Source organism: Mauremys reevesii, unplaced genomic scaffold, assembly GCF_016161935.1.
Source record: "Mauremys reevesii isolate NIE-2019 unplaced genomic scaffold, ASM1616193v1 Contig142, whole genome shotgun sequence".
NCBI lineage: Eukaryota > Metazoa > Chordata > Testudines > Geoemydidae > Mauremys > Mauremys reevesii.
This window is the reverse complement of record NW_024100763.1, coordinates 101,053-120,151: the sequence shown is the minus strand read 5'-3', so window position 1 is coordinate 120,151 and position 19,099 is coordinate 101,053. Positions and strand designations below refer to the sequence as shown.

General features: G+C 45.4%; 1 long non-coding RNA gene across 1 annotated transcript; it reads left to right on the top strand.

Moving 5' to 3' along the window:
* Positions 1–9,727: 9,727 nt before the first annotated feature.
* Positions 9,728–13,709, top strand: LOC120393074. Its single transcript, XR_005591894.1, has 3 exons — positions 9,728–9,942; positions 10,392–10,585; positions 13,640–13,709. It is a non-coding gene; the product is annotated as an uncharacterized LOC120393074 (long non-coding RNA).
* Positions 13,710–19,099: the final 5,390 nt, after the last annotated feature.

Sequence of the window (19,099 nt, the reverse complement as noted above, 5' to 3'; positions counted from 1 at the left end):
AAGTGACTTTCCATGTTCATAGTTCAGGATCACAACAGTGATGGAATAAACTGCTGGTTTGTAAAAGTCTCTCTGGAATCATCCCAACAGATCAGAATCCAAAGGCAGCTTAGATGTAAAGTCTGTTAGTTTTCCAGGCATTTTCCAGGTTCTTCCAAATGATTATTTGGAAGATCTCTGTCTATAGCTTACACTGTCCCTGTTCAACATTTAAGCAGTCTAGAGATGATAGGATCAGGCCCGAGCCTTCTCTTTTATAGCTATTCTACCAGGCTGACAAGCCTACCTCACAGAAATTGTCACAGAAGGCCCTTCCCCCAATGCGGATGGCCTGTTGTACTTTGCTTTGAAGATAATCTTCTATTTCCTGTGCATACCCAGTAAACTAGTTACATTCATTCACATAAGGTAATTAGCCGTTCTTCCATTATAACACAGATAGTTAAGCTGAAGATAATGTAGAAATGATTGGTTTCCTGAAGTGTCTTACATCTTTGATTTTAAGGCTAACTGAACACCTTGCACACATAATTAAGGCAATTAAGCCATGAAAGGGAATTAGCATCTACAAGCTAATTTAGTTACATTGTGAAACTTCTAACCAGGTATAGATAACCACAGACAAATACACTTAGCATCTATTGTTCATTTTTGAATGAGTTGATGATTGCTAGTCTAATACATCTCTTTGAAATTCACATGCACGTGAATTGTCTTGACACAGTAGAAGTGCCTCTTGTTAAGTTATTATGGGTCATACACAGGTTGACTGGTCTGCCAGTGTCACAAATGCATTCTTGGTTCTTAGGCTCCCAGGATGCTAAAGCTGAATTTCTATGTAATCAGCTAAGAACATAAACCATAAGAGTGGCTATCCTGGATCCCCCAGAAGAATGGTTCATCTACCCAGTATCCTGTCTTCTGACAGTGGTGGGTGCCAGATGCATCAGAGGGAATGAACAGAACAAGGCAATTGTCAAGTGAACCATCCCCTGTTGGACAGTCCCAGCCCCGGCATCTGGCAGTCAGAGGTTTAGAGACATCCAGATCATAGAGTTGCATCCCTGACCATGTTAGCTAGTAGCCAGAGATGGACCTATCCTCCGTGAACTCATCTCATTCTTTTTTGAACCCAGTTATACTTTTGGCCTTCACAACCTCTCCGTGGCAATGAGTTCCACAGGTTGACTGCATTGTGTGAAGAAATGCTTCCTTTTTTTTTGTTTTAAATCTGCTGCCTATTAATTTCATTGGGTGACCCCTTGTTCCTGTGATATGTGAAGGACTAAATAACACTTCCTTATTGACTTTCTCTACACCAATCATGATTTGATAGATCTCTATCATAGTCCCTCTTAGTCGTCTCTTTTCCTAGCTGAAAAGTCCCTGTCTTTTTAATCTCTCCTTATATGAGAAGTTGTCCCATATGCCTAATAATTTTTGTTACTCTTCTCTGTATTTCTTCCAGTTCTAAAATATCTTTTTTGAGGTGAGATGAGCAAAACTGCATGCAGTATTCAAGGTGTGGGGGTACTGTAGATTTCTATAGCGGCATAATGATATTTACTATACTGCCTTATTATCGATCCGCTTCCTAATGGTTCCTAACATGTTGTTAGCGTTTTTGACGGCATGTGGAGCAGATGCTTTCAGAGAACTGTACACAATGACTCTGAGGTCTCTTCTTTGAGTGATAACAGCTAATTTAGACCCCATCCGTTTGTATGTACAATTGGGATTATATTTTCCAATGTGCGTTACCCAGTTCAGTACAGGAATCAGTTGCACAATGTTACCAGACGTGCCCGTTACTTTGGGGAGGCTCATTAATTAGGGTTACTCTTCTGTGGGGGAAGGGAGGGGTGGGGCGGTTCTGTAATTTTATTAATGTGCTGCTTATGTCACTTGTGTGTTCTACTCCTTCCTTCTACAAGTCCCCTCCCAATGGAGCTCTCCTGCAGGACCTAGGTTCCCCAGGGCTAATAACTAGAACTAGACGAACATGCGCACACACTAGCAGAGCAAGTCAATCAGCACTCCCCAGCTGATCCCCCTCATATGTCCCTGTGTTCAGTGGGCTGGGTTAAGCAGCAGTTTCAAGCTGGTACCCTCATGCGCCCCTGGTCTCAACAGGCTGGGTTCAGCAGCACTTTCCACTGCTCCCCGCACCCACTTATGTGCCCCAAGTTTAACACATTCCTATCACACTTTCACATTACAGTTGTACTGGTAGTAACCCATTTGATGAGCAAACCCCACAGTATTTTGGGGCACTACAGGGATCTTTAGCTTAGGTACAAGAAGTGTTGCTGCAGAGTAAATGGGGGAAGCTAAAAACAAAAAAATCTCAAATTGATAGAGAGAGAGAGAAGCAACCAGCTGACCCATAACAGTTATTGATTGAATCATAGTGATAACCACACCAGGAGGGCTAAACAAACATAGCAGCTACATTTTAAAGGTTAATACCTGAGGTAGGAAAGAAAACAGAGAGAGAGATGGATCTCACCCACTCCATGAGGCTTGAACTGGTCGGGGTTCCCAGGTGATGGTGGTAGCTCAGGGTCCTGAGTGCTGGAGACAGGCAGAGCCCCCAGCACGATCAGTCAGGAGGTGGAATCCCAGTGGAACTGATGCAGAGTTTGGGTCTATACATCAGAACCCTTTCTTGGGCATAGGTAGGGGAGTTTGTAGAGAAAATACAGTGGTTGAAGGGAGAACACTAGATTTGTTTATGGGTAAACTGATGGCTCAAGGGTTTTCTTTAGGCTAGTCAATAGGAGCTGATCATTCTTGGCTATGGGTGTTGTTTTCTTCCGGGGAGCTCACAAGGCAACTAGGCTGCTTCAGTATTTTGGGATATGAGTCAAAGATTTATTACTAGAATTGGTCTGATAATTGCTGAGCTGAGTGTGTGCAGGCGTAGGTTCATTAGCATCTGGAGCAGGGATTCCCATGATTCAATGCGTCCCTGCTTTCTGGTCCCAGAGTTCAGTGCGGTTCTCTGTTCTTCATTCTTTATGCTAATCCCTATTCCATCTTTCATGCAGTTGAGGCATGCGGAGTTGTCTCTGTTCTTCATTCTGTATGCAAATGGAGATGTCTTAATCTTGTCACCCTTGTCAGGAGGCGTCTAGGTATGTCTCCCCAAACCCTTCATTGTTCTCTGCAAGCCTTTTCTCTGATCGGTTTTGGTTCAAACAGAGATGGGAATTGGGGGTGTCCTTCATGAGTCACACAATCTAGATACTGTGCCCTGGTTCCCCAAAAACACAGAGCTGACTGGTATCAACAATAAAGATGGCAAGTGAAGTCCAGTACAGCTGGAGAACGTTCATTCTTCATTCTTTTTTAATTAGACTCAGGAAACTTTTCATCAGTTTGGATCTCTGATTGGAGCAATAGCACCATACAGCTGTGATTCACTGGCCTCGTCTCGTCAGTGGGTGTTTGACTGTATCAGCTGCCTTCTCTGTATACAAGGTGAGGAGACCATTAGCAGGTATAAGTAATTCTTCCTCATTAGCAGGTATAAGTAATTCTTCACCTTCTTTCACTGTTGTAATGTCCATTTTTTGCCTCTCTAGTTCTTTCTGTCCTGTCTATTGGCACTTAGATAACAGAGTGGTGGACATCTTGTAAATAGCTCATTAGAAGAGACGATTATGATGTGTAAAGAGTGTGGCACACTTCTGGGAACTGTACAAATAATAAATGGTCTGCACCAGGTAGATAACTGCTCAGTTCCTTAGAGCTTCTCTACACAGGGACACTAAGGAGAGTTAATCCAAATGAACGAAAGGTGTAAATTTTAAAGTGTCATTAAACACGTGTGGATGCTCTGATTCTGAATGAAAATGGCCCTTCTTAATTTTAGTGAATGACATGAATTAAACTAACCTGAAAAAGGCCCCTTTAATTCTAAATAAGTGTGTCCCCAGAGGTGTTTAATGAAGTTTAACTAATGCAGTTTGAAAATGAATTTGGATTAGCTTTCTTGACTATCTCCATGTAGACAAGCCCTTGGTACTAAACATTTTCATTCTCTTTACCCTGCCACTGGCTGTATTGGAGGGTTTCCTGGACTAATTCTTTAAACAAAAAGTTCTTGCAGCAGCCCTCTGTCATGAGCATTCAAAGCTATTGGAGTAAGTGTAGGCCATTTTCCCATTTGTGAAAGAGTGGGACAGGGGTAGGCAATCTATGGCACGGGTACCGAAGGCGGCACGTGAGCTGATTTTCAGTGGCACTCACACTGCCCAGGTTCTGGCCACCAGTCCGGGGGGCTCCGCATTTTAATTTAATTTTAAATGAAGCTTCTGAAACATTTTAAAAGCCTTATTTACTTTACATATAACAATAGTTTAGTTATATATTATAGACTTATAGAAAGAGACCTTCTCAAAACATTAAATTATCTTACTGGCACACGAAACCTTAAATTCGAGTGAATAAATGAAGACTCGGCACAGCACTTCTGAAAGGTTGCCGACCCCTGGCGTAGGATATTCTTTTCACCTAATGGTTAGATGTAAAGGGATAGATCTTGGTTATTATTTAAGGCCATTTCCAATTAGGGTGACCAGACAGCCAATGTGAAACTCATGCAGGACTGGGGTGGGGGATAATATGAGCCTATATAAGAGAGAGACCCCAAAATCGGGACTGTCCCTATAAAATTGGGACATCTGGTCACCCTATTTCTAATTATTATTAATCAGTCCTAAAAAACAGTGTTGGTGATTCAGAAACAGAACAAGGGACTCCAGTCTTTGAGTGTACAACATAGAAATCCCAGCATTGTTTAGAAGTGACGGATGAGCCTGGGTTTCCTGCCGAAGGTTTTGTCCAGCCCCATCTCTTTTACAACGAGAGTTTGGTGGAGGGATTCACTTCTACATTGGAACCCCTCACATCTACCTCCATGAGTTGTACTTGAATGTGAGATTAGATGTAAATAGTGAGAGCAGAGAGGCTACTGAAACCAGACACCCCCAGAAAGCTGCTCCAAGCTGAATACGGTGCTTGTTCAATCCTGTATCAGTCACAATAACATACCACTACTGTTAACTTTCAGACATTTAGGGTGTAATCCCGACTCCATTATAGTCAACAGGAGTTTTGCCGTTGACTTTGATGGGGCCAAGATTTTACACTATGCTGATAACAGCCTAGCACATGGATCCTCCTGTATGAATATCCATGCAGTAGAGGTTCAGTTTCATTAGTCGTTACAGTACTTTTTTTCCTTTTCTCCACTCCAGGCCAGCCCATGAACCTGGGGTCAGCGGAAGAGGAGCTGAGATGTCTCCGTGAAGAACTAACAGCTGCTCCGGACCCCGAGGCTCTGTTTCAGGCATCTTCCAAAATGGCCAGGGTAACTGACTCAAAAAACTTGTGCGGATGTTCTAGTGACCAGACACCCTGCATTTTACATTTACGCTTTCATGATGCCTTTCCGTACTTGGAGCGAGCTGTGGGCGAGGGGCATTCGTTGCTAGTAACCAGCAAGATGCTTTTCATAGATGTGTGCTATGAATGCCATGTAAAATCCAGATTCCACAGAATGTTGCACGCCCATGAAAATGCACACGCAGATGCGCACACATGTACCTATCCAGCTATCCATGAGAAAAAACTGTATTAGTGGAACATCAAGCTGAGAACCCATCCAGTCTTCATTCTGTCACCTTGTGGGTTTGCCTTAGCCTATATTTGTGTGCATGCCTCTCTTGACTTCATTGTATATGTTGTAAAAAGATGCAGTGTATCTAAGAGAATACAAACTGGAAACTTACCTCCTGCATATTCAGTACAATGTTGTGCTAACTGTGCAACAGAAGCTTTGCCTCGAACCTGATCTCATTAGTGTAGAATACAAAAATGTAGTATATAGACTATGGAGAGAATTTTAATCCCAAATGGCTAGCTGGACACGAGGCTAATTAACAAATTGTTAATTAATCAGAAGGGTAGCCATGTTAGTCTGGATCTGTAAAAGCAGCAAAGAGTCCTGTGGCACCTTATAGACTAACAGACGTATTGGAGCATGAGCTTTCGTGGGTGAATACCCACTTCGTCGGATGCAATTTGCTGATGCATAGATACTTTCCATAGAGCTATTAGGTCTCCATTTTTACAAGTGCTGGAGCCAAACATCATTGCAGTCTCTCCTGTTTTTGATTTGTTCCCAGGTTGTTAGTGAGTACTTTCCCCCAGAACAGGCCACAGCCTTTATTGAGGCCACAGTGGAAAGTATGCTGTCTGCCAGCCCCACCTGTGCCACGGCAGCTGGACTGTGGATGAAGGTTATACTGAAGGAGTGTGGAGATGCCATGCTTGATAAGGTAAAACGGGAAACTGGAGAGGTTTTCTGCCTAAACTCGAGGCTTTTAGATCTTTGCCCTCATGTGTAATGAACAAAAATCTTGCTGTTTCTCCCCCTCGGACATAGAGTCGATTCCATCTCTGTTCCCACCCTAAACTAGGCAATGGCAGAATCAATAGCAATAGACAGAGAGAATCCAAGGGAAAAGGAAGGTGGTTGGTTATTTATTTGTCTGGCTTGTTGCCACAGTATTCAGCCAAGAAAGGCTTGAAAAAACAGACTCTGGGGAAAAGACAAGAAGACAGAATGACCGGCACTTGGAGGCATCCAGTTCTTAGGAGGCCTATGGCTAAGGGCTACCTGGATAAAAATAGCCCTGTAGTCATTCCCAGGGAGTCTGGAGCCTGGGCTCTGAGACCCACCCTCTTGCCAGGTTTCAGAGCCTGGGCTCCAGCCCGAGCAGGAACAGCTACACTTTTAGCCACATAGTGCAAGCCCCTCAGGCCCAGGTTGACCTGAGCTCTGAAACTCACTGCTGTGGGATTTTTTTGGTGTGTAGACGTACCCTTTAAGAATAGAAGGAGGGAGGGAGAAAACTATAGTGTCTTTGGGATCCACTATTTATATGCCTTATTCTGGATCCCAGTGCGTTAGGGCTAGATGAAAGGAGCACTCCACAAATCTTCTATCAAGGCTGGTGAAAGGCCTCAGGACAGGGAACCCTCGCAGCAGAACTGCCACGTTTGCACAGTGTTTTAAAGATGTGAAGGGCTAGGAATGAATATGAGAGGTCGTCACCTGTTCATAGTCCCAGGCATTTGCACACTGTGTTTAAAGCACTTGCATATTTTGTGCTTGTGGTTGTTTATGAACTGTGCATCCTTCGAGGCAAATGGTTGCATTTGGCTGCTTAAATCACACCTGCAAAATCTGGGCAGGCAAAGCCTTCTTTTGTGCATGCCAGCTGGTTTATTTAATGCATAGCTGGGCACCACCACATTAAATTACCTGGTATGTACAGGGAAACCCCGCTCAGGGGCGGCTCCAGGCCCCAGCACGCACAGCGCGTGCTTGGGGCGGCTGCGCTGCGAGGCGCTCTGCCAGTCACCTGCGGGAGGTCCACCGGAGCCATGGGACCGGCAACCGGCAGAGCGCCCCCCGCTGCGTGCCATCGTGCTTGGGGTGGTGAAATGGCTAGAGCCGCCCCTGACCCTGCTATAATGCGCCCCGTAATAATGCGAATTCGGCTATAACACGATTGTAAGGTGGCTCCGGCCGCCCCAGGCCAAAAAGAAAAAAGCAGCTGGAGCGCTGCGGAAGCGCAAAAGAGAGAGAGAAAAAAGAGAGAGAGAGGGGCTGGAGTGCCCCCAAAGGGAAAAAAAAAAGCAAAAAATGGAATGTGCCTTCCCCACTGCCTCTTCCCACCTGCCCCCGCTTACCCTTTTGGTGAGAAGAGCCACTCTCTCCCCAGCTGCTCCTCGCTCTTCCTCTGCCCGTTGCACGTCTCCCCTGCTCTCCCCAAGTGTTTCCCTCTCTCCCTCCATGGCTGAGAGCCCCCGCTGCTGGAGCTCCACCCTTTCAGTTACTGCGGTGGGCAGTTCGCAAATGAAAGTAGTTTTCTGCCCAAGAGAAATCGACCGGCTTGAAACTGACCAGCTTGAAATGGTAAACCCTGCTATACCGCGACCCCACATTTAGCGCGATCCAATTTTTTGGACCCTGATCATCGTGTTATAGCGGGGTTTCGCTGTATGTGTGTGTGTCAGTGTTAATTTTTACAGCCAAGTGTGGGCAATTGTTGTGGGTTAAAGTTACACAGACATATTTGAACGTTTGTTTCTTGAGGAATTTCTAAAAAATCAGCAAATGTCTAAATAAAGGTTTTGATTCTGTAGAATGAATGGAGAGAAAGAAAAAGGGACATTTCTTTCTGGTTTTGTTCCTTCCAGGTGCCAGCTATTGTGGATATAATATATAGCCACATGGCTACTATCCAGGAGGGCAGCTTGAGGCAATTCCTGCTGGAGGCAGTGTCTATTTTAGCTCACCATCACCTAGAGGCAGTGATCTCCAGCCTACTCAGCAACCATCTGCCGATGGACAGGTATATACCGCTACCTATTGCATTCATCTTGGTAAAACATGGATCCCACTGCTTTACTGGGAGATGTAGGGCTTTATTTAAGCAGCAGACATTTTGGGATAATTCCTGATGGTTAATAGCCTGGGTCTTTCTCCAGGAAGGTCCAAGAGCATGGTAAGGTGGGGTGTGGAGAGAAATTAAGTGTCATTCTGTTTCCATTAATTCATAACTGCTTTGACATCCTAAAGACCTAACTTTACTGGTATAACTGGAGTGTATTGTTGGAAACATGTACTTCTCTAGCAGGGCTGGCTCCAGGGCTTTTGCTGCCCCAAGCAGCAAAAAAAGGGCGGGGAATAAAAAAACCCTGCGATCGCGATGTGCAGCTCTACTCCTTCGCTCTGAGAAGGAGTGAGGACCAACCGCCAGTGCCACGAAGACCCAGATGTGCTGCCCCTCACCATTGCCTGCCCCAAGCAGCTGCTTGCTGGGCTGGTGCCTGGAACCGGCCTGGCTCTCTAGACACCTGAATTGACCTCACTTTGGAAATTAGCAATTGCTGTTGATTTCCTGGTAGCATGACAGCTTCAAGTCAATCCCTGGCTGATGACAAAGAATAGGGCCAATATTGTCATCAGACCGCGCTTAGTATCGGTCAGGGTGTGGCTGCTAGAATAGAGTTGCTGTCCTTGGGATTTAAAACTGGACTGGAAGCAGATCCATCATTTCATTTAAAGGTCCCCAACTGGGTTATCAGTTATCAGTGCTGGAATCTAAGACCATAAGAACGGCCATACTGGGTCAGACCAAAGGTCCATCTAGCCCAGTGTCCTGTCTTCCGACAGTGGCCAGTGCCACATGTCCTACAGGAATGAACAGAACAGGTAACTGTCAAATGATCCATCCTGTTGCCCAGTCCCAGCTTCTGGCAAACAGAGGGTAGGGACACCCTTTGTGAAGGGGAACTAGGATGGCCATGAATATTCGTTCTCATAATTGTATGTCCAGTTAGTAGAAATGTGGCTTTTCTTTCATCCACTTGCCTTCCAAACCCTGGATCTTTGGGAGCCACATGCTCAGGATTCCATATTTACTGGGAAGTGGGAAAACAGGAACTGAGATTGGCGCTCTGTGTCCTGTCCTTCGGAAGTCTAGTATTAATGGTTAGGCTGCAGTAAGACTAGGTCACTTAACCTAGTTCTGTAACTGGAAACTCAATATTTAAACAGGAGGAGCGTTAAAGGAGGACAGTGCTCTAACTTTCTCCTCATATGCAAGGAGAAAAGTTTGTCTTTACTTAAATTGGTCGCATTCAGTCTGAGCCACAAAAGTGTCCAGGGGTCACATGTAACTTCTGTTAAATTGCAGTTACACCAGTGAGCTGTGGAGATCTCTGGGGGGAGACCCCTTGCTTGCCACTCAGGTCCTACAGGTCCTAATAGAAAAAATAAAGACGTCAACAAGCCAAGAAGAAAGCATCACCTCAGAGACTGAAACTGACAGGCATTTGGCAGCTGCTGAACCTCTCTCAGTAAGTTAGATGACAGACACGCCTTTCAGGCTTTCCTCTGCCCTGTGACAATCCTGCTGATGGAAAGCTAGAAGTGTGGTAGAATATTGCTGTGTGGGCACTTCTCCTCTGATGTACTGTTTCCCTGAGTCCAGCTCTGCTGTCTGTGGAACAAATACGCAGTTTTAGAGTATGTGGCTGATTTACTTAATAACATCTGGCAATTAGAGAGTCTTTGAACCAGGTTGCTCACAGTGCTTTGCAAATATTCCTTAGGACTCACAACATGCCTTGGTAGGTCATACACATTTTTACAGATGTGGGAAACTGAGCCATGAGTTAAGGGAGTTGCTTGCAGTCATTCAAGTTACCGGCAGAAGTGAAAATTCAGTACAGCAGATATCAGAAGGGGAGAGAGGGTGTGATGGTGTTGGGAGATCTCCTCATTTTTTACCATGCTCTCCTTTCAGGCAACATGTGCCATCTCTGAGGTGGTGTCAGCACAGCAGTCGAGCAAAGCTGTGCAGGAGCTGCTCCCAGAGTTGTTTCCTGTTCTCCTGCAGCAGGTCAGCCGAACCTCAGGACAAAAGATGCCTTTGCCAAGGATAAGCAGCTGGAGCCTATTCCAAAAAGACCAACAACATACTGAGGGCAACCCTTGCCGGTAATTAGAAGGAAGGGAGAGAAACAAAGAATTCCAATAGAGTTGTGTGACACTCCCAGGAATTTCAGGGTTATGAGGCACCTTACCATTGCCTGCCCTTAGAGTGAGGAAATCTTGTCTGTGTCTGCTGTGGGTCAGTTCCTAAAATGACCAGGCTCTGGCAAAACAAGCACTGCCATCAGGCCTCCTCAGACCCCAGTCTCTTTGTACAGGTTAGTGATAGGCACACACCAACCCCGAGTCTTCTGACCGTTCCGTATAGTGTCAGACCTTTATCCACTGAACACCCACAGAATTACCGGGCGTGCTGTTCCTATGGAACAGTACACACCAGTTACTTCTTATACTTTAGACTCTGTACTTTATACTTTATTACTTATACTCTATAGTGCAAAACACACAGCACTTAGATATATTTATAGTGCAAACAAGAACAGAGATGGTCAAAGAACAGAATTTCCAGTGACAGTGAGTAAGAATGCAAGCAAAAAATGGTTACATGTCAAATGAAATCATAACATGGTCCTAGAGACTAAACTTAACCAACAGGTTAACCTCCTGTCTAAAGATGTTTCTCACCCAACGTTCTCAACCAAGCCTGATAGTGACCCCGCTGTCCGTCTCGCTGTCCATCTACTTCCTAAGTGAAAGATGCCAGGGTGTCTTCTTTGTCCCCCAAATATACTAGAGCAAACCTTTGAGGTGTACCCCAAAATTGGGTCCCCACTCCCTGTCTCCTTCCTGTTACTTTTCTTTCTTTGAAGTTCTCACAGTCCTGAACTGAATGTGAACCCTACATGCTTAATTTACATGTAAACAAACAGATGGAGAAACATTTCTTGCCTTAAAGAAAACCATTTTCACCTTTCCTGGTGACTAGTCCCTAGACACAGATCATAAGAATGTAATTTTCAATGCATAGACATGGCTCTTTACACAGCATCTGTAGATGTGTTTCACAATGATATTGGTGACATGAGCTTTTATTTGAGACTCATATGGCAATCTTTTAGTGATCTTTTAGCCCCTTAAACCACTGACTCACTCTGGGAATGTCCGCCTCTGCAAATTCCTCTGTAATTTTAACTGCGGGTCCAGATTAACTGGCTGGTGCCACGTAACCTATACTCAGGTATGCTCAGGGTGACTCTGAAGAAACTTCCAGAATCATGCAGTCCATGATCTCCCCCACAGTTTGAGTATGTGGCCTTACCAGTAAGTGGTCCAATCTTTCAATTTCTATGCAAATGCACAGAGGCCTAATCCCTCAATCCATCTTTGAACTCTCCATTTCTGGCAGTACTTTTCTGTGGACAGGCCCCACCTCGTCCAGCATGGCTGCCTTAATCACGTCCTAATCTCTTGCCCGCTAATCACTAAGAGCCATATATGTGCTTCCCCGGTTAAATGGGGTGTCAGTCGAAAGGCCCACATTGTTCTGTCCTTGTGAGGTCTCACCGCTGCTCCTTTAAGAGTAACCAAAACCAGATCAGGGTTGTTCGCAGGTCCCATTTTACAGAGTCTGATCTCCTGTGCCTGGTTTCCATTTCCTGTCACAGGACTTGCCAGACTTTGGAGGAGTTGTTGCCAGACCTGGGCTTGTTCCTGTATAAATTCCTGAAGGCTCTTTTGCTGTTAAACCTACCAGGCAAGCAAAGGCTGTTTTTCTGCCTGGTGGGATTGTTAGAAGGTCTGTGGGGTCTTCTACACCAGCAGTTCTCAACCGGGCCGGTTTTAGGGGGTCCGCCAAGCAGGGCTGGCAGTAGACTAGCTGGGGCTTAGGGCAGAAAGCTGAATCTCTGAGCCCAGCCAGGCTGGAGCCCTGAGGCCCAGCACCTGCACTAAAGCCCCAGCCCCTGCACCCTGTGGAGTTAAAATCTAGAGCCAGGAGCCCCAAACTCTGATGCCTGGCAGGGCAGAGGCCTGGGAGTGGGCCATGGAGTATTTATAGCTTGTTGAGGTGAGAGGAGGCTCAGAAACAGAAAGGTTGAGAACCCCTGTTCTAGACTTCTCCTTGCTGCTTCACCACCCATTTCAGTGTGTTCCCTCCATCACCTGGACTGCCAGACCTCTACCCCGGCTTCTCCAGCAGGCTCTCTATTTGCATAGATAACAGGGAAATCCTGATGAGCCCCAGCTGTGACAGAGAGGGGTGTTGCACCCCCACATCTTCTACAAACACAGACCACGTTGAGACTTTCTTGCTTGTAAACACCAACGTGAAGTCTATTTAATCCCCCTACCAATACATAGCACCTTTATCTTGTATCTCAACTTTCTAAACTCTTCTCCAAAATGGGGGGAAGGTGTTTCCACTCAGAGAGCTCACTTTGTCAGGCTCTCCCAGCTTTTTGTCTTTCTGTTTCTCTTTGGGTGACCAGACAGCAAGTGTGAAAAATCAGGACAGGGGGTGGGTGGTAATAGGCACCTGTATAAGAAAAAGCCCCAAATATCGGGATATCTGGTCACCCAAGTTTCTTTCTCTGTCTGTTCCCCTCAAAGGGCTCCTGCCCATGTCCTTTTATACAGTTTCCCTGTTAATGGAATGATTGGTTCCATGACTCACTAGCCCCAATCTGACCTCGTAATCAGCTACACCTCTGTCCAATTAGGCTTTCTGTAAGGAACTGAATTAGTACTAATAGTGACCAGAGTGCTGACTCAAGTGCATACCCTCAGCACTCTGTCACCTCATATCTGGAGATACAACCCCAAAATATCCACTAATGATCACCACATTCTATGCCCCCCAGTTTTTGGGTCCTGATCGTGTATCTTTTTTATATCCTTGTACTCTGCTAGTATCCATACTCCTTGCAGAAAGTGAAAAATGACTGCAAAATTTTGTCCCTAGCAAAACTAGTTATATGAGATGTATTAGACAGAAACATACCTCCTGGCATCAAGTCCTTCCAGGGACACTGGTGTCCAGGATATTGCCAGTGGATGAACTGTCGATGAACAGCAGACCTGACAAGTAACCTGGGCTTCCTGACTCTGTTCAGGCTGCACCTTCCTACCGATTGCTGCAGTTCTGTGCCTCTCTTTCCCCAGGTTTTCTGTCCAAGCGTTAGAATCTGTGCTTTCCAAAGCTAGGAATGAGAGACTGGTGAGAGTGCTCAGGGCCTTGAAAACATGGATTCTGCTTGAAAACCCCAGACTCACCATGAGGAGTGTGTCTGCTGGTGAGGTAAGAGATCTAAGAGGCATGATTTTATCCTTGGGAATCAGTAGCAAATAGAGTGGCTGAGAGGAACCTCCAGTTTATAGCTTTGTGGGGGTGCCTGGGTGGAAACACACAGCTCCCACCCATAGATATCAGAGCTGTCTGCTCAGAGCAGCGGAGTTTTTGAAGTGTGCAATCGACCCCATAAGTGGTTTTTTGCCTTCCAGTGGTCTGCTAAGATTTGGACTAATAACCCTTGAGATCATCCAGAGCCTCCTCCCCTGGGTGAATTCCCCAATGGAAAACTTCCGAATCACCGGCACAGCTTTCCTTGCCCAGGTAAGACACAGGGCTCCGAAGAGCAGTTTCACCATTAGACCACTGTCTGTTTGCCTTTCTTTTAAGGAGTTGTACAGTTCAGTTCATAGGAGTAACTGTCATTTTAGATAGTAGACTGGTTCCCCCTTTATATGGAAACCTGACAAGGAACTTCATTCTACCTTTTGGAGTCATTGTCTCGCTGATATTTGTATTGCTGTCATTGCCTATACTAGCTACACAACCACAGGTGCTGGCTGAGAGAGATACAGACAGAGTTTGAAGTACTGGACCTCTTCTGCCAAGTCCCAGTGCTGATACTAACCAACAGCTCCTGGTTTTGGTTTCACTCAGCAGATCTTCGGAATGAACCTAGTGTCCTAATACTATAAAACAAGCAACATACAAATACATTCACATCTGTCTTAGGTTCTCATGACTATTGTATCTGAGTACCTCAAAACTCATTTATGTATGTATGTATCCCCACAACACTCCTGGGAGGTAGGGAAGCACTATTATTCCTATTTTACAGGCAGGAGCTGATGCACAGAAGGGCTAAGTGATTTGCCAAGGTCACCCAGGAAGTCTTTGAGGAGCAGGAATTTGAACCTGGGTCTCCTAAGTCCTAGACAAGTGTGTTAACTGCTGGACCATCCTCCTTTCTACAGCCCTCTTCTAATATCTGCATCATATTTCCACTTATGCTAAGTAACTATCTTAGGGGCTCATCTGGTTCTAAGGAAAACAATCGATCTGTGTCTGGGATGGGCTGTTCCTGGGCTTTGAGGCTCCTTACAAGAGGCCCCATGGTCCTACTGCCCCCTGCCCCAGGAAAGAGCCACAAATCTGGGTCTGTCTAGAGAGGCCTCATGAGGCAGCCAATCGGAGCCCATCAGGCTCAGCTAAAAGGAGCTGCAGGGCCTTAGCAGGTCAGTTCCTGCCAGGAACTGGAGGGCAAGAAACGATGCTGCTCTCTGGCCACAGAAATTCCAGGGATTGCCAGAGTTTGATTCTGGCAGCATTTGCTTAAGTTGGGTTTGCAGGAAGAGAGTCCTTAAGAACTTGAACCTTGAGGTGAGGTGAAGCTAAAAGTGGCTGGTAGGAAAAAGCAACAATGAACTGAAATCAAGCGGTGCCTAACTACTGTTTACAGGGTCCATGGTTTTGAACTCAGAGTTATGGGCAGGCCTTGGATCCCCTACCACTTACAGTGGCATAAGCCCCAGGAAGGGGACAATGCTTACGGAGAGCTTGAACAAAGAGCAGAATTTCAAGGACCCAGAGTTGGGGCTGGAGACCCTAGTGAGGGCAATGGGACTGTTCTTGACTAGCCCAGAAGGGGTTCATTTGGACTTTGGGACTTAGCCAGAGGCCTGAGCCACAGAAGACTCACTGAGGTCAGCTGGCAGGGTGCACCAGGGGTGAGAAAGGACTGTGGTACCAGACCTGGCCACTAAGGGGCTCTCAAGAGGTGAGTGGATCCCTATTATAGTGCCCAAAGGAAAGCTGCATGTTTTCAAGACATTTCTCATTTGTGTGGAATGATAAAGTTAGTGTGTTATGTGCCACGTATCAGAGGGGTAGCCATATTAGTCTGTATCCACAAGACTGTGGCTATAGGAGGACTCCTTGTTGTTTTTAGTGTATTCTATGCCGGCTCAAATTCTATTCCCAATCTTAAGGATCATATTGGTGCTAATGGACATGTTGATTTTATTTCAGCTAATGACTGATCCCATGCTCAGGGAGAAGAAGTTGCTTAAGAGTGTCTTGCGCATCTTGGAAGAAAGGTCACAGGATAGGAACAGCATTGTCCGTCAGATGGCTGTAAGAGGCCTGGGAAATATAGTCGATGGGGCGCCTGTGAAGGTATGAGAGAATACTGAATAGGATGCAACATAAGTAGAGAATCCAAGGGAAATAATTGCTCAGAGTTTACAGAGGTTGCACACAATGCACTAGGCCAAATTCTGCTCTCTCCCATACCCTAGTCACCTTTTTTGCAGTCAATACAGAGCAAGCTGGATCCTTTGGTAAACTGGGCATAAGCAAACAATGTGCACTTTAATGTAACCATATGTAAATGTATACATCTAGGAACAAAAAATGCAGGCCATACTTACAGGACGGGAGTCTCTATCCCAGGGAACAATGATGCTGAGAAAAAACTTGAGCCATGGCAGATAATCAGTTGAACATAAGCTCCCAATGCGAAGTTGTGGCCAAAAGGATTGAAATGATCCTTGGAGGCATAAATAGAGGAATCTTGAAGAAGAGTAAAGAAGTTATTTTCCCTCTGAATATGGCACTCATGTGAGTGCTGCTGGAATGCTGTGTCCAGATCAGATGTCCACAATTCAAGAAGGATGCTGATAAATTAGAGAGGATTCAGAGAAGAGTCACAAGAACTATCAAAGGATTGGAAAATATACCTTTAGTGATAGACTCAAGGAGCTCAATCTATTTAGCTTTACAAAGAGAAGGTTAAGGAGTGACTTGAGGACAGTCTATAACTACTCACATGGGGAACAAATTTTGATAATGGGTTCTTCACATTAGCAAACAATGGTATAACAAGATTCAATGGAGAAAAAGGAAGCTAGATTAATTCAGACTGGTAATAAGGCGTACATTTTTAATAGTAATTTTAATTAATCATTGGAACAATTTACCAAAAGTTGTTGTGGTGGATTTTCGGTCACTAGCAATTTTAAAATCAAGATTGGATGTTTTTCTAAAAGATGTACTCTAGTTCAGAGACTATTTCGGAGAAGTTCTATGTTATGCAGGAGGTCAGACCGGATAATCACAATGAACCCTTTTGGCCTTGGAATCTAAGTAACTAGAAATCTAATAATAGGATTATGCACGTGTATTATGTTACCGAGTTTGGCTCATTGTAGTTAGCACCTGGTCTGAAATATAGCTATAGATCTCAGGAGGAGAGAGGGTTGATGAAATTCCCACAGCTTCATAACTGCTAAAGAAAAGTTCTTAGAAGTGTGATCAGTGATAAGTTTTCTTTAATGTCGTATGTTTGTACAGGTGAAAAAATACAAGAAGTTTCTTCTGGACATACTGATCGGGGCCTTACATGACGTTTTCAGTTCTGAAGTGATTGGTGAGAGCATGAAAGCACTGGCCAAAGTCCTGAAGGAGCTGAAAGAGAAGGACATTGGTTCTTCCTTCAAAGACCTCACCCGAACAGATCCGGGCCTACTTTGACGATGTATGTGAACAGAACTCTCCAACCCCAGTTCAACCGATCTTGATTAGACTCGATTTACGATGTGTGATGTGGACTCCCTGGGCATTGCTCATGTCAGAGTGCAGAGATTTTAGGCCCCAGGGAAGGGAAGTATTTTACGGAGGAGGAGAACATTAGGAGGACGGGTATGACATCCCTGCTCCAACACTCTCACCCTACTGATCTTGATTGCCACTGAGAACCTCAAAGAAAGTCTGAATACTAGATTAGGTAGCTAGATAACCATGAAAAGGGGGTTACAGAGTGCAATAGAAAGTGTTGGGCCTGCTCTATACCGTTTTTATGTGAGAGGGTTGGAATGATAATTCTGTTTTGCAGAGAATTTTTGAGATTTCAAATTTTGGTTTTGTTCCTATTTGTGGGAACCCCTCCCCCAAACTTCAGAACTCCTTGTGAAACAGAATTACTATTCACAACCTAGCTCTGTTGGAAGCCTTGGCCCGGGGCAGTCTGCTCTCAGACTATCCTGGTGCTGGGAACCCAGGAAACTCTGGGAGCTAGAGGTGCCAGGGAGTTGCAAATTTGAGAGCTAGGACCCCCAGGGTCATAGGGTGGAAGGGACCTCAGGAGGTCATCTAGTCTAACCCTCTGCTCAAAGCAGGACCAATCCTCAGCTTTTTATCCCAGTTCCCAAAATGGCCCCCCAGGGACTGAACTCACAACCCTGGGTTTAGCAGGCCAATGCTCAAACCACTGAGCTATCCTTCCCCCCAAAGCTGGGAGCCTGGAAGCCTATGATCCCAGTCAGCCTGCTAGATTGGCTGCCAAGGAGCTGGATGGGTGTACTGGCAAGACACCAGGCAGGTTTCTAAGGACCCTGCCTGGCTTCTGGAGAATTTCATCAAAATTGAACTGTCTCTAAAATATATTCATGAATCAGAAAATTCGAATAAAAATTGGTTAATTAAAGTTTATCTGACTAGCTGTAGTTGCAATCACTCTACTTTAGCGTAGAAGAGGCGGCTGTGTGAGGTGCGTGATGGGATTGTCCCTTACTTACCAAGTTGTGGGGCTTTCTTGGCTGTAGGAGAATGATGGTCTTCGCTCAGTGGCCTTTGTCCTATTTGGCATCCTGGCTCAGTTGACAAAGAAAAAATGGAAGGCCTATTTCGCTGAGCAGGTTCGAAAGAGCTGGGTCATACTTCTGCTGCACCTGCAAGACCCAAGCCCGAGGTTTCAATGGTAAGACCAACAGTGACTTATTTACTAAGGCAAAGGAATCTTCCTCCCAGTGCCAGGGAGCACTGCTATTCCTGCTTGTTGTGGAGGCCCAAATTCTCCCCTCAGTTCATTGCCCTCCTGCTGAGTCACTTCCAGCCAGGTTGGTCCATGGCTGCCTCACCAGAATTCAGGATAGGTCATGGGTCTGACCCTACAGGTCTCTTTTCCTGTCTGACTCTTCACCCCAGGCCCCTGCCTCCCCAGAACAGAGGAGAGACCACAGCTGTGCCTGGTGAAGCAGCTTTCATCGGTATATCTGTTCCCAAAAGACATTGATGCTACCTCCAGGTTTCAGTGGAAGCTCTCCCCTCTATTAGTCATTCCTGCATGTTTCTGCCAGTCACATCCAGATGAATCCTTTTTTGTCCTGGAATAGATGAGCAGTCACGCAGATGAGTTCCTTTGACTGAACATAGCACTCGGTAGGAACAAGTCAATGGTGTGATGCTCTTTTCAGGAATGCAGAGCTACATTTCACCTCTGTTTCCCGTTTTGGGACTGAAGAGACTCAACATGCGATCAATAAGCACCTTGGTGG